Raw genomic sequence first — 14,474 nt, forward strand, 5'->3', positions numbered from 1 at the left:
GATTAAAACACTCACACTAAATAACAAATCTTCAAGGAAAACATATGGGGGGAAGTTTTGTCATTTTAGGGGAAATACAATCTAAATGCTAAACTTTCTGGATGACAAGAATGAAAAGGTAACGTCAACAACAATAAAACTAAAGAGAGCTCAGTATGAAATAAGCAATATAAGAACAAACAGAAGATAAAAACCAAGTGGGAAAAAAGTGTCCTGTATGTACGTTGACAAAGAGCTATTTTCCTTAATATATTGAGTTCGATGAATCAGAACAAACAATGCCATAGAAAATGGGCAGAGAACACAGTTCACAGAACAGAAAATGCCAGCAGCTCTCAGCCTCATTTGCAATAAGAAGAAACTAAATTAAAATTAGGAGATGCTATTTTTTAACCTATCAATTGGCAAAGGCAAAAAAAGTTGGGCAATCATGCTGAGGAATAGGGGATGTGAGTATATATTTGAATAATCTCTGTGGAGGGTAACTGGACAAAATATCTATGAAAATGTCAAAATATGACAAAGCAATCCCACTGCAAGAAATCTCACTGCTAGAAATCTAACCTATGTATATACCTATACATGATACATATTCAAAGATATTCACTGAAGCAGAGTTTGAAATACAGAAAGATTGAAAATAACCAATATGTGTACTAACAGACTACTGCTTAAATATCTAGTTAAATCAACAAATAAACAAGAGAGTTCTATCTGAACTGATATGAAACAGTTTTCTAATGTTATTAAAAACAAAGAACAGGTTCAGGATGGGGAACACATGTACACCCATGGCTGATTCATGTCAATGTATGGCAAAAACCACTACAATATTGTAAGCTAATTAGCCTCCAGTTAAAATAAATAAGTAAAAAAAAAAAAAAAAACAACAAAGAACAGAACATTGTGTGATGTATGATATTTGTACAAAAATTTACATATACCAGACATGCTTGTACATGCAAAAAACACTTCAGGAAAAATGCCCAAGGAATAAATAATAATGCTAACTTCCAGGATGTGGAACTAGGAGGCTGGGGTGGGCAGAAGTGAGAGGGGGCTCTTACTTCTTATTTTATAGTTTTTCAAATAGTTTGGATGAATATTATGAACATTTTCTCTATTCATAGTGAATAGAGAAAAGAGGGTAATATTTTGCCACCAAATGCTCTTTCCAGGACTTAAAAGGGAGGAGTGTCTTCAGGCAGGAAGAGCCAGTGAATACCCGCTCTGTTGGTGTAAAAGGAAAGAACGCCCACGGCATTTTTAAAGAGTGTCTTAAAATAGTGTACTGACTGCAAAGTTCAGTGGGCTCAGCTCCTTCTGGTTGTTGGTTCCAGGACTGTCAGGATCATTTCCTCCAGCTAACTTGCAGCCCTCTACAGTTCAGGTTGTTTTTTCCTGGGAAAATGAACGGGGCTTAGAGGATGAGGCTAGAAGAGCCAGCAGCTCCATCCGTGCGGAGCAGGTGGTGATGTTTCAGAGATGTGGTCCCTGTACAGATTTCTCCTGGTGGTTTTCTTTGCTCCTTTCAGCCGGCGTTGCCGCTCCTCTTTCCCGGTCCAGCCTTTGACACCAGCTCTGCAGCTGCCGCACCTACCCCTCCTCCCTCGTTCCCTCTCTCAGTCTGGAACAGCCCTCGCTGGCACCTCTGCAGCTGTGACTCATTGCAAATGCTTTGCATTCCGGGATGTTCTGCAGGGTTTTGGGTCTCCCCTGTGGCTCGAAGCACAAGGCAAGTTGAAAGAGAGGAGAAAAAGAGGCCCTGCAGCTGCCAAAACATTGCAAGGATGAGGGAAAAAATTGTTAGGGAAACTGAAAATGTTTTGTGCGGGCAGGACCCCAGCCAGCCGCTCGCTGGTGTGGGCCTGCTGGTAATTTGAGCAGGGCTGGGGGATGCGGTGGAGGCCGAGCGGTAGCGGGGGTGGGGGGGGGGGGGGGGGGGATGTGGAGGGGGTTGTCCAAGCCCCAGTGAGGCCCATTTGTGTATCCAGAAGCACCACAGGCCATCTGGAGACCATCTCCATCTGTCCAGGAAGGACCTGGACTGAAGTCACGCTGGAAAGCAGGAATGTGTGTCTCATCCAGAAATGTTTGCTTCAAATATGTTTACCTTTAATTCATTAGAATTACTTTGTTAGCTCATTTCTCTTACCCACCATGTACAGCCATACACAATTTTTTTATATTCAGGTCAACTGATATCTATTAATACTTTTAAAACAGTAGTGTCTTTTTTCCCCCCCTTCCTTCAAGCTATGGAATCCTGTGTTGAAGTCTGTGTAAAAGAAATAAATGCCAAACTGCTCAGGTTAATTAAATAGATATGGGTGGGAGCCGGAGGAGAAGAAAGCCCTGTCCATTGACCTTTACCTTCATTTCGCCCCTGATCCTCTAGATAGGCTCCAGTGGGACATAATCTAAACAAATCACTTAAATACACCTTCTTAACTAAATTTACACACAATAAAATATACCCATTTTAAGTGTACAGTTTAATTTAGAGTTTTGGTAAATTGTATATACCCATGAAAGGTATAATTTGAAATCACTAACTTAGTTGATATGAACACAATGAGATAGATGTACATTTTAATGAGTAATTAATCTTTAAAAAATTTTTAATTTTATTTTTTATTTTTGGCTGTGCTGGACCCTCATTGCTATGTGAGGGCTTTCTCTAGTTGCAGTGAGTGGGGGACTACTCTTTGCTGCGGTGCCTGGGCTTCTCATTGCCGTGGCTTCTCTTGTGGAGCACAGGCTCTAGATGCACAGGCTTTAGTAGTTGTGCCTCTTGGGTTCAGTAGTTGTGGCTCGCTGGCTCAGTGGTTGTGAAGCATGGGCTTAATTGGCCCTCTGCATGTGGTATCCTCCTAGATCAGGGGTCAAACCCATATTCCTTGCACTGGCAGGTGGACCCCTAACCACTGAACCATCAGGAAGCCCAAAATGTACATTTGTTAAAGGGGGGAATCAATAGTATTTAATATTCTCCTGTATTTGTCCTAATCCCATGGATATAACATCATCTCATATTAAGGCTCCTTTACTATCAACAAAAATAATAGCATTTGATTTAATTTCACTTGAATTTCATAGAAGAAAATAATTTGGATTTCACAGAAAACAAAGTTGAAGTGGAAAGAATTGCTAAAACTCCAATAACTTCTTCTTCTTTCAAGAAATACTAGTCCCTAAACAACCTCTTTAAGATTGAGAAGAAAGGGTGGGATGAATTGGGACTGACATATATTATACACTACTATGTATAAACTAGATAACTAATGAGAACCTACTGTATAGCACAAGAAACTATACTCGGTGCTCTGTGGTGACCTAAATGGGGAGGAAATCTACGAAAGAGGGGATATATATATATATATATATATATATATATATATGACTGATTCACTTTGCTGGACACCAAGAAACTAACATAACATTGTAAAGCCACTATACTCCAATAAAATTTAAAGACAAAAAAAAAAAAAAAAAGACTGAGAAGAGATTCTGGATGTCACTAAGCATGTTTAGTCGTTTCAATTTCATACATTGATTGACACCTTCTGTGAAAGATGGGGATAAACTGCATACATGGTCTCCCACCTCACAGCCTCTCTTCCTGACTTTTATAGTACTCTTTATATTTGTTAACAATCTCTTCAGGAACATTAACATTCTCTTCAGTGACAGTCCGGCAGTTTGTACTGGTCTGCATTTATTTGGATTTGGGGTTCACTGAAAGTCCTCTATATGCTTCTTTGTTCCTTTTTTCCCCTTAAATTTGTCCCTTAAATGCCAGGATATCACCAAGTAGTTTTTTTGAGAGACGCTCATGGGCATCATGTTTCCTGATATTTTTGTATGTTTAGAAAAAGTCCATTTTGTGTTTGTACAGGAATGACAACCTATTTGGATAAGACACTCTTGGTTGCATTACTTTAGCCATTGTTCCTATTTTCTGTCATTGAATTCTGAGTCAGCAGATAATTTGATATTGTTTGCCTGAATGCTTGAAGAAGTCTTACTTTTGAATTTCAATAGGTTAAGTTTGTCATGATATATCTCAGTACTGAATGTTACATGTTGAGGTTTTCTGAAACAGTGTGTTTTTTAATTCTGCAAATTCACCTTCCTTTGTTTCAGGGGTATTCTCTTGAATATTTTTTGTTTAATTTGATGGGTTTACTATTTCTGGGACATCATTTATGATTATATATTTTAAACCTTTGCTCTAGGTTAGTAATTCAAATTTTTTAGCAATTTCTACTCTGTTCTTTGCTGCTTTTACTTTTATTAATTTTGTCATTATGTTGTTTGGTCCTCCTTTCAGCTCATTCTGCTTTTTTTCTTTTATCACAGTGTATTTGAGCTCCTGTTTTATTTAATTCATGTTCTTAAAATGATTTGTGGTCAAAAGTATTTGTAGTCAATTCCTTTGTTTCTAGGGTTCTTCTAAATTAGGTCCTTTATCATGTTTACGTTATTTTCCTTTCTTTGAATGTTGGAAAAATAAGTGTTTGTTAAATCACTTTACAATTTTTTTTTCATCCTGCTCACATTTTATCTAGATTGTCTACATTCTATTTGCTTTGAATCAAGATTCTTTTTCTTCTGTAAACTTCAGAACCCAGTTAGTTCTACTTGGTTTTCCTCTCTATACCATGGTTTGAGGGCTGTAAATTTTTTGTCTTCACACTTTTCTGTCTGTGACTTAAGTTGATGGTAGTGGGTAGAGAAAATAGACATCAACTGAAGCAATTCTCAGCTGTAGAATACTTGAGCTCTGCTTTTCTGAAATGTTGTTACCTATTGTATACCAGCTTTCTTTCACCCAGTTGGAGGTTGTATTCTCTTCTTGGGTGTGGCAGAAGGAATACATTTCCTGAAGATTAATATGTGGTCTTCAAGGCAGAGGGAAGCCTGATCACAATGCTTACTTTTGAGGCTTTCCTGTGAGTCTGGAGAAACACAAAGAAAGTATGTAGAAAGTGTGTAGTAGCATAAACCTGGGAATGAAAGCTAACTGAATGACAGGATCATTACTTGAAAGATACTAGTCCCAAGTTTTGAACCCAAATTTACAAGATGAAAATTTACATATAGTATTTATAATCTGGGTTGCCCAGTATTGAAAGCTTTTCCTATTTGGGAGGAGCCCTAAGATCAATTCCCATGGTGCAGTGGTAAAGAATTTGCCTGTAATGCAGGAGACACGGGTTCAATCTCTGGGTCAGGAAGATCCCTTGGAGAAGGAAATGGCAACCCACTCCAGTATTTTTGCCTGGAGAATCCCATGGAGAGAGGAGCCTGGAGGGCTGCAGTCCACGGGGTTTCAGAGTCAGACACGATTGAGTACACACACACATATACACACTAGGATCATAATAGGGAAAATGCCCCCTCCACTCTGGAGGCCCAGAGGGCCACTATCCCTCCCACCCCGAGGGAGCATGAACAAGGACAAGATCTATGCACAGTCAATCAAATGCTGCCACCTGGACTGTATATCTTGAAGGGGTGACAACACAGCTCCAGTCAGTTAGGAATGCCTCCTGGTGGCTATGCAGGGAGGAGAGTCTGGAGGGGCAAAGTGCATGCCCAGTGACAATGGAACGCAGCACAAGGATGGTAGGTATCCAGTGGTGCAGGTGCCAAATTCCCTGTCGGTAAGTGGCAAGTCCTGAGCAGCCTGCTGCTATGGCGAGTATATGGTCCATTCTGCTTTTTTAGTTTGTTTCTACAAGCCACCAGATACCCAATCAATTCCATTTCCACTTGAGGAACTGTAGTTGGTTTTTGTTATTTATAATCAGAACCTTGACAAGTATAATATATTTTGGGTTCAAAATATATTTTGATTTTTGAATCAAGTGAGAAGAACTGGGTACTTGGAAATCCATGTGAAAAAGACCTAGGAATTTTTTTTAAAGACTTAAAAAAAAATATTTAATTTTATTTGTTTTTTTGGCTGAGCTGGGTCTTCATTGCTGCACACCAGCTTTCTATAGTGAGCAACAAACTACTCTTTGTTGCAGTTTGCAGGTTTCTCATTGAGGTGGCTTCTCTTGCTGCAGAACACAGGCTCTAGGCAAACAGGCTTCAGTATTTTCGGCTCTTGGGCTCTAGGCGCAGGCTCAGTAGTTGTGGCACATGGGATTAGTTGCTCTGCAGCATGTGGAATCTTCCTGGACCATGCATTGAACCTGAGTCCTCTGCATCGGCAGGTGGATTCTTAACAACTGGAACACCAGGGATGTCCAAAACTTAGGAATTTTCATGGACCATGATATAATGAATTTTAATAAGGGAGTGGTGTGTCTGCCAGAGGCTACAGTGGGCAGGATAAAGAAGGTCAGAGGCCTGCTTCCTCATCCTTCTGCTTTTATTAGCTACAACTAGAGTGTATTTTCCTGTTTAAAGCATTTTATTTTAATGCAGATAGGGACAAATTAAAGTATGTCTAGTAGAAGAGTGATTAGGAAGGTGATGAGACTTTATATGAAGAAATGGAGAAATTTAACTTAGAAAGGCCACAAGGAAGACAGTCTATGATTCTGTTAAATTATGTTACCACTGAGATAACTGCAATGGTACAAAGACAGATGAAATATGTCTTTAAAAATAAAACAACATCCCCTCCACACAGATATTGGATATGTGGAGACATTACGAAACATGAGAGAAAATGGGAGACAAAACTTTTCAGATGAGACTATGAGATGAGATGACATGAGAAATGAGTGTTGTTTGAACAACTAGCTTCTATCACTAGTAAAGTGAGCCTGCAGGGACCATTTCCTGGGTTCCAAACGCTTTTCTTTTGGGGCCCTTGGTCATGGGATGCACATATGTTCTTCCCAGGAAATGTTCCTAAATAACTAAATAGCTGGGGTCCGGAGGCTCTGGATAATTCACCTTTATCATCATAAAAGAAATACAAGATCTAAATTTACTGAAATATTCCTGAAATTATACTGAAAAAGGTATATGACTGTATACTATCATATTCTCACATTGCCTTCTGGTTTCTAGTATGTTCAAGTGAGTAATAAGCCCCAAACCTTGTTCTTTCCTTGTAACTTCATAATAAATAGGCCACTTCCATCATCAGAGTGTCCCTGAGGATAATGTTGATTATTGTTACTATTTTTAAACTTGTGTTGCTCTAAGCCACTAAATTTCTTTCAATTTTTTTTCCCCACTGCGAGGCATGTGGAATCTTAGTTCCCTGACCAGAAACTGAACCATGCCCCCTGCAATGGAAGCACGGAGTCTTAAAGACTAGACTGCCAGAGAAGGCCTAATGTTGATTATTTTGAATTAACTATTTCAAGTAAGAAATGATAAATGTACCTTAGATATACATGTATTACTTGCATATTTCTTCTTTTATGTGAAATGTAAGAATTAAGTTAACTGAAGTTATTTTGCATTTGCAAGAAATAAAAATCTCTGAAGGTAATTAAACTCTTTGGCTAGCTCATATATGAACTGGTTCTACCACTCTCAGGATCCTGAGGAGATCAAGAATGGAGAAAAACTGTGGGGAAACGAAGGCCTCCTCACCTTCACTCTCCTTGGCAGAGTGTGGAGGGCCAAGGCTTTGCCAGGGAAAATACAGTCTAGGGACTCAATACCCGCAGAATTTAGAGAGTCAAACAAGAGCTTCATTCAGGCTTGTGAGGGCTGCTACAAGCCATTTGCTGCGAGGATCCTTCTGACTACTGAGCATGCATATTAACCAGCTTAACTTTTGTTTCTTGTTTTTACAGTTACGGAAACGATCTGGGTTGAGCGATCTACTCTTTTCCTTGTTCTGTCTTGTGACGGGTATTTTGGCAAAGTCTGACTGAGGCTTAAAGAACAATCTGTACCAACAGAACAGGCTGTGAGTTCTTTGGGGTGGGGATGGGAAAGTGTGGAGAGATGGTGGTTTGGCTTAGTTTTCTCTCTCTTGCACCTAAGGACAGTGGCGAGCAGGTGGTCAAGGACGACTAGACTGAATTGAGCTAAAAGAAGTGAAACTAACTGACCCACAGTATCAAAACCACATACGAACAAGTGATACTTGCTAGGTAGCCAAACAATTAAATTAATAGATAAAGCAATGTTTTGGCAGGGAGAGAAGCTGGGAATATATATTTTTTTGATCTTCATATTACAGCTTGACCCATTGTATAATAATTTATTAAGACACAAGGGAACAGAGGAAGGCCATTTTAAAGAAAGCCAACAAGAACAGCATATTTTTTTTATTCCTATTGTCATATTAGGTTTGTTGCTTAGGAGAAATTGTCAACAATTCCAAAATAAAAAAATCACAGGACAGTTAAATTTATATTTACCTGAAACAAAGGAAAAAATTAAGGACCTTATTCCATTTCTCCTCACTAAAATTTAATTCTCTCTCTTAAAAAAAACTCTCATATGGAGGGCAATAGAGATGGCATACTAATTTTTATTTGTTTAAACAATTTCCAAAATGCTGTTGGACACAAACTGGCATTATTACATCTAATATAGCAAAAGGAAGGAATGCATAAATATAAAAATAGATATTAAAGAATTAGAAAACAGAAAAATGGCAGTACTAATAAATAAATTCAAAATCCAACAAAATTGATAATTAACTACCTTAAAAAATTATTTATTTATTTATTTGACTGTGCTGGGTTGCTGGGTCTTAGTTGCAGCATGAGGAATCTAGTTCCTTGACCAGGGATCGAACCTGGGCCCTGAGTCTTAGTCACTGGACCACTAGGGAAGTCCGTTTCTAACTGTATTTTTTAAATGGAGAAAGTTCACATACTAAAAATAGAAATTGGAAGTTAATTAAAAACCACAGACATAAGGGATGAAAAGCCTTCTAAAAGCTGATTTTGCTCAGCTGTATGAAAATACATTTTTTAAATGCAGAAAATACATTAGTTCCTAGTAAAATATTAATTGCCAAGTTGTCCTCAGAACAGATAACAATCAAAACTTAGCAATTAGAAATGTGAAAAGTTGTCAAATTTCCTACTCAAAATAAACAAATAAATAATACCCTACTCACAAGTGATTTTACTAGTAAATTCTACCAACTTGTAAATAACAGATGACATCAAATGTTCTTGAATATGTAGAAAAGATGAAAATCTTCCAGATTCTCATGATGAAGCCAAAACCTGACAAAGGTAATAGAAAATAAAAATCACAGACTAAAAGCACTCATGAGTATCAATTCTAAGACTCCAAAGAGTACATTAGCAAACGGATTCAACAACACATAAAAAGAATAGCATACCTTAGTAAAGTACGATTCATATAAGACATGCAAAGATGGTTCCATCTGAAAAAATATGTATCTACATAATTCACCCTATTAGTGTTAAAAAGAGAAAAATCATAGCACCATCTTCATAAATTATTTTAGAAAGCATTTTTAAAATTTCAACAATTCTTGATTAAAATATGTAGTAAAATAGGAATAATCATGTTATATCATTCATATATATATATCCTAACCAGAAAGACTATGCTCTATAGGGAAATACTAGAATGTCTACCCTCACCATTATAACTAACTATCATCAATCTGAAGGTAATAGCCTACATAATTAGACAACAGAAATAAATAAGAGGAGCAAAAATTGGATAACAAAAATAGAATTAAGATTAATCCTTATTAATAGATAATATGATTACACATCTGAAAAACTCAAGAAAGAAAATCACTTGAAAAAGCATGACAAGAGTATTCACTAAAGTAATTAGGAACAAAGTAATGGACATGAATTTGAGCAATCTCCAGGTGATAGTGATGGACAGGGATGTTGAAGTCCACGAGGTTGCAAAATCAGACATGACTTAGCGAGTGAACACAATATCATTAGCCTTCCTATTAGGAAAGCTATATGAAATTGCTAATATTCAACTTTTTCAGACTCACAGATATGACAATACCACATGGTTTAACCTAGTACACACAAATAGCAACCATAGAGAAAGGATAATGGTTAAAAGAGACCATTTACAATGATCACAAAAAAGACAAAATACTTTGGTACAACATAAAATAAAGAAATGTTCTCAATCCAAACAAAGAAATCTTAAAAATTTCTTTAAGGAACACAAAATCAGACTTGAGTAGAAAAACACATCCTTTTCTAAGATAGGAGGCTTCAATGTCAATAAGATGTCTGCTTCATCCAGATTAATTTAGAATATTAACACAATCTCAATGAAAAAACCAAAAGAAAAAAATTTAAGTAGAAAAACTGATTTTAAAGTTCTTACTGGGGAATAAAAAACCCAAAAGCCAAGGATCTTACATTAAAAAAAGGAGAATAATGAAAGACCAGCCTAACAAGATAATATAACATTATAAAACTGCAGTAATCTAGACAGTGTATGCTTTGTGAATGAAGTCAATGGAATAGATTCCAGAATACAGAAGTAGACTTATATGTGAAGACTTCTGGCATGATAAGAGTACAATTTTAATTAAATAGGGAAAGGATTGATTATTCAATTAAAAACTCTTAGAACTAAAGAGCCTCTTGATGAAAGTGAAAGAGGAGAGTGAAAAAGTTGGCTTAAAGCTCAACATTCAGAAAACTAAGATCACGGCATCTGGTCCCATCATTTCATGGCAAATAGATGGGGAAACAGTGGAAACAGTGGCTGACTTTATTTTTCTGGGCTCCAAAATCACTGCAGATGGTGATTGCAGCAATGAAATTAAAAGATGCTTACTCCTTGGAAGGAAAGTTATGACCAACCTAGACAGCATATTAAAAAACAGAGACATTACTTTGTCAACAAAGGTCTGTCTAGTCAAGGCTATGGTTTTTTCCAGTAGTCATGTATGGGTGTGAGAGTTGGACTATAAAGAAAGCTGAGCACTGAAGAATTGATGCTTTTGAACTGTGGTGCTAGATAAGACTCGTGAGAGTTCCTTGGACTGCAAAGGAGATCCAACCAGTCCATCCTAAAGGAGATCAATCCTGGGTGTTCATTGGAAGGACTGATGCTGAAGCTGAAACTCCAGTACTTTGGCCACCTCATGCGAAGAGTTGACTCATTTGAAAAGACCCTGATGCTGGGAAGGATTGGGGGCAGGAGGAGAAGGGGATGACAGAGGATGAGATGGCTGAATGGCATCACCGACTCGATGGACATGGGTTTGAGTGAACTCTGGGAGTTGGTGATGGACAGGGAGGCCTGGCATACTGTGGTTCATGGGGTCTCAAAGAGTCAGACACGACTGAGCGATTGAACTGAACTGAGCTGATCTGAGACTCTTGCAGAGGAAACCACTAGCACTACTTTCTTATCTTTCAGAGTATTTGATATTCCCAAACCTCTTTCACAATAGATTAGATTCTATATACACAGTTCTGCATTTTGGTTTTCACTTAACCATGTAGGTTGAGGATTGTTTTATACCTGTACATCCAGGACTGCCTTATCTTATCATTTTTAAAATCTTTAAGCTACACTCCATTCCACTTTATTTAACCAATCCCAATCAATGAACATTTATACTGATGCTAATCTTTTGCTGTCACTAGCATTTCTGCAGTGAATTACTTCATATGTAGCTCATTTTGCATGTATGAGGACATTTGAAGGATGCATCTGTAGAAGCAGAATTGCTGAGTAAAAGGGGATGGGCATTTTAATTTTTATGTGTGTGCGTGCCTAGTCATGTATAACTTTTTGCGACCCCACGATCTGTAGGTTGTCAGGTTCCTCTATCCATGGAATGTTCCAGTTAAGGATATTGGAGTGGGTTGCCATTTCCTACTCCAGGGGATCTTCCCAACGCAGTGATTAAACCCACATCTCTTGCTTGGCAGATGGATTCTTTACCACTGTGCCACTGGGAAGCAGTCATCACCAAATTGCCCACCAGAGGTTGTCCCTATTCATGTTAACATTGGCAAACATTTGAGACTATCTGTTTCCTAAACCTAAGCAAGAGAGCACACTATCAGGCTTTTTGAACTTTGTCAACCTTACAGGCACAAAGTAGGATCTCATACTTTTAATTTAGATTTGTCTCACTGGGTGATTTAAAATGTCAACTTTATCACAGACTACATTTATCTATTTGATGCCTTTCTAGGCTTTTTAGTTTATTTGTTGGTCTCCCTTGTCCTTTCATACACTATAGAGTTCTCATCCTAGTAGTTTTATACTATGTTTTACTCTACAGTAGGTCTAAATTTTTTTTTTTCCTCTAAGAAATTACTGGCTATTCTTGTCTATTTTTCCAATATAAGTTTGAAAAATAGTTTGTCAAATAAAATCCTGCTGCATTTTTACTGAGGTTGCAATCAAATCAATAGATTACTTAGGGATATCACTACTCACTTGTTAAAGCTTACATTGAAGGTTTATAATTTCTTGTCGGTATCTTTCGAGTAATGTCTTCCTTGTGCTTATAACAATGTCTTAAATAAAATGTTTTCTTGTTCATTCTTCACAGCATCTTTGGAAACAGTCCAGGAAGATAGAATATATAGGATTAGTCTAAGATATTTGATAGAAAATCTTAGCCCAGTTTTATATCTACTCTTTGGTAATGCCTTCCAGTAGATTTTAAGAAAATTCAAAAACCAAACGAACTTTTCTACCCACAATTAAGTATTCCTACTGCAAAAACTGACCAGTATGAAAGCACAGTTCTGTAGGGTGTTTCTTGTGTGGTGATCTGTGGCCAAGCACTGTGGAATGCATTCCCATCATGGAGTAACAATCTCAAAAGAATTTTGAAACCAGAGTTGGCTTGAATGCTATACAAATGACACCCAGGATCTTGGCTTATTTCCCAGACTTTCCCTTTTTGGTTTTCTAGCAAGTTTGGTCATGCCTGGGAATTTGCTGAATCTGGTATTTGGATCAGGGACTTCCTGAATGCTACCTTGGGATCAGTGACATGTGTTTGCCCAAGGGGGTTTGGAGTAAAATTTTTAGATAAACCACTGTTTTAAGTAAGTTCTCTACTGAATTTGTTCTCAGAAAACCCTGGCACGAGGGTGTCAATAGGAAGGGCAGTTTGTGAATTGTTAATGGAAGGCAAAGATCTTGTGAGAGAGTATTGTACTGTGAAGAGTATTTTTTTTGTGTGTGTGTGAAGAGTATTAAGTTGCATACCTGGGCACAGTGGTGTTCCAGCTGGAGGGTCGTCAAGTTTTTAAATAAATATCTAATGTATTTCAAAGCTCTCTTTAATGCTATCCTTGACAAATGCCACTTGCTAAAGGTCAGCCAAGACTTGATAAACAGGTGCTTATCTGAGGTAACCAGGCACTGCCTACCATCACCCTAGTTCAGGTAACATGGAAAGAGCTGAAAAAGCACTTACATTAGTTACTGAATTACTTAGGACACAAATATGTGTTGACATATAGCTGAGTATATTTCTGGATTACATTTCCAAAATAAGTATGGTTTTCATAATTTTGTTTTAGTCAACACTTTTCTCCTCAATGTTAGGTATAATTAAGAGCTGACTCAGGTAAAATATTTTTAAAAAGTACAGCAGTGTAATACACATACCTAGGTAACCTCTGAGGCTTTTTACCACCACCCTCATAAATAAGAACATTCTTTAGCTGGTCCCTCAGCAACAAAAAGCTACTGTGTTCTAAACTAGAATGTTATGTGAGAGTCTGAGTAGCGTACAGTTTACTGAATGCTCAGCCTGTTTAGTGACATACCAAAAAGTAGGACAAAGGCTTAAAGCAAAAATGTGGGGCAAGTTTTCAGCAATGACGTTAAAGGCGTATGGATGGTGAAATGTTTAATTATCAAGGCAGAGACCAGGTTGTAAAATCTAGCTAAAATAAAAGTATAAAGATGGGCTGTGAATGGGATAGCTGTCTGATTCAGTGATTTCATGGTTTGCTGAGCATTAAGAGTGTTGCCAGAATTATGAAATTAGACCACTCTGAACAGAGAATGGTGATGGTGAGATGGTGGCTTATGTCACTTGTCTTTTATTCCCACTGTAATGACAACTCCTTAGATTATAAATATTAACTATTTATACATGAGAAATTAATGAAAGGTGAGACAAAATCGGCTTCAAAAGTAAATTGTTACAGTAAATTAGGCAAAGGCCATATAAAGTTAGGAGAACATTTTCAAATCTAAGAAAACAGCATAACACAAATTTCATGATTCTCCTTATACTAATAGAGCTTGTGTCAAACAAGTCTTATGAGGAAAACGTTTTACAAACATGACCAAGCTCCCAAGTCTTGAAATTTGCTTTAAGTATTCTTAAATTCTGTGGTTACAGGACTAAAGAAATCTCATATAAGTGGAAATCTGGGTCTGACAAACCTTTTAGAGAAATGTAAAATGTGATTTAAACTAAAGGGAATTCTAGTTTCTTTTGATGACAATTTTTCATTTAGGATTTATGGACTCCCAAGGGACCTCTGTACACCTGAGAACCTGATTGCCTTTATATAGAT

At 37.4% G+C, this 14,474-nt stretch overlaps 1 long non-coding RNA gene across 1 annotated transcript; it reads right to left on the reverse strand.

Moving 5' to 3' along the window:
* Window positions 1-3,544: 3,544 nt before the first annotated feature.
* On the reverse strand, window positions 3,545-13,605 carry LOC110150079 (uncharacterized). The gene is made up of 4 exons (XR_002317642.2): window positions 13,552-13,605; window positions 13,147-13,341; window positions 12,364-12,481; window positions 3,545-4,961 (listed from the first exon to the last, which is right to left on the reverse strand). It is a non-coding gene; the product is annotated as an uncharacterized lncRNA (long non-coding RNA).
* Between the last annotated feature and the right edge of the window lie 869 nt (window positions 13,606-14,474).

Source organism: Odocoileus virginianus, chromosome 6 (assembly GCF_023699985.2).
Source record: "Odocoileus virginianus isolate 20LAN1187 ecotype Illinois chromosome 6, Ovbor_1.2, whole genome shotgun sequence".
Lineage (NCBI taxonomy): Eukaryota > Metazoa > Chordata > Mammalia > Artiodactyla > Cervidae > Odocoileus > Odocoileus virginianus.